This window comes from Triticum aestivum, unplaced genomic scaffold (assembly GCF_018294505.1).
Source record: "Triticum aestivum cultivar Chinese Spring unplaced genomic scaffold, IWGSC CS RefSeq v2.1 scaffold54592, whole genome shotgun sequence".
Classification (NCBI taxonomy): Eukaryota; Viridiplantae; Streptophyta; class Magnoliopsida; order Poales; family Poaceae; genus Triticum; species Triticum aestivum.
This window is the reverse complement of record NW_025228115.1, coordinates 92719-94390: the sequence shown is the minus strand read 5'-3', so window position 1 is coordinate 94390 and position 1672 is coordinate 92719. Positions and strand designations below refer to the sequence as shown.

Below are 1672 nucleotides of genomic sequence, written 5' to 3'. Positions count from 1 at the left end.
CTCGCCCAAGCACGCTTAACTACGGAGTTCTGATGGGATCCGGTGCTTTAGTGCTGGTATGATCGCATCCGACATGTTACCCCCGCCTTCGTCCCTTATGCTTGCCACTCCCAGGTCCACTGCAAAGATGATTGTCATTCTTACTACCATTACAACCGTTGCCTAATAATGGATAATGCCCTATATATACTACTTACTCCCCCCCCCCTCAAACACGGAGACGAGTTTACCACGGTTTCCACCCCTCCCTCTATACCGCAGCAACACGTATTTTTTTACCCCTTTCAGAACGCGCTCCTCGCGCCACAATGCCGCCTCTAGACGCGTGACCAATGAGCAGCGAGCTAAAACATATCGCAAATGTCAAAAATAATATAACGGGGTTAATATATATCGCGCACATGCGATATGTTTGTCACGACGCGCAAAAAATAATTAAAAAGGGAATGCAACACAAGGACTTCCCAGGAGGTCACCCATCCTAGTACTACTCTCACCCAAGCACGCTTCACTTCGGAGTTCTAATGGGATCCGGTGCTTTAGTGCTGGTATGATCGCATCCTACATGTTACCCCCGCCTTCGTCCCTTATGCTTGCCACTCCCAGGTCCACTGCAAAGATGATTGCCATTGTTACTACCATTACAACCGTTGCCTAATAATGGATAATGCCCTATATATACTACTTACTCCGCCCCTCAAACACGGAGACGAGTTTACCACGGTTTCCACCCCACCCTCTATACCGCAGCAACACTTATTTTTTTACCCCTTTCAGAACGCGCTCCTCGCGCCACAAAGCCGCCTCTAGACGCGTGCCAATGAGCAGCGAGCTAAAACATATGGCAAATGTCAAAAATAATATAACGGGGTTAATATATATCGCGCTCATGCGATATGTTTGTCACGAGGCGCAAAAAATAATTAAAAAGGGAATGCAACACGAGGACTTCCCAGGAGGTCACCCATCCTAGTACTACGCTCGCCCAAGCACGCTTAACTACGGAGTTCTGATGGGATCCGGTGCTTTAGTGCTGGTATGATCGCATCCGACATGTTACCCCCGCCTTCGTCCCTTATGCTTGCCACTCCCAGGTCCACTGCAAAGATGATTGTCATTCTTACTACCATTACAACCGTTGCCTAATAATGGATAATGCCCTATATATACTACTTACTCCCCCCCCCCTCAAACACGGAGACGAGTTTACCACGGTTTCCACCCCTCCCTCTATACCGCAGCAACACGTATTTTTTTACCCCTTTCAGAACGCGCTCCTCGCGCCACAATGCCGCCTCTAGACGCGTGACCAATGAGCAGCGAGCTAAAACATATCGCAAATGTCAAAAATAATATAACGGGGTTAATATATATCGCGCACATGCGATATGTTTGTCACGACGCGCAAAAAATAATTAAAAAGGGAATGCAACACAAGGACTTCCCAGGAGGTCACCCATCCTAGTACTACTCTCACCCAAGCACGCTTCACTTCGGAGTTCTAATGGGATCCGGTGCTTTAGTGCTGGTATGATCGCATCCTACATGTTACCCCCGCCTTCGTCCCTTATGCTTGCCACTCCCAGGTCCACTGCAAAGATGATTGCCATTGTTACTACCATTACAACCGTTGCCTAATAATGGATAATGCCCTATATATACTACTTACTCC

At 47.8% G+C, this 1672-nt stretch overlaps 3 non-coding genes across 3 annotated transcripts; all 3 read right to left on the bottom strand.

The window, feature by feature from the left end:
• Window positions 1-443: 443 nt before the first annotated feature.
• On the bottom strand, window positions 444-562 carry LOC123173141 (5S ribosomal RNA). The gene has a single exon (XR_006485932.1). It is a non-coding gene; the product is annotated as a 5S ribosomal RNA (ribosomal RNA).
• A 369-nt stretch (window positions 563-931) lies between these two features.
• Window positions 932-1050, bottom strand: LOC123173067 (5S ribosomal RNA). The gene has a single exon (XR_006485862.1). It is a non-coding gene; the product is annotated as a 5S ribosomal RNA (ribosomal RNA).
• A 373-nt stretch (window positions 1051-1423) lies between these two features.
• On the bottom strand, window positions 1424-1542 carry LOC123173139 (5S ribosomal RNA). The gene has a single exon (XR_006485931.1). It is a non-coding gene; the product is annotated as a 5S ribosomal RNA (ribosomal RNA).
• Window positions 1543-1672: the final 130 nt, after the last annotated feature.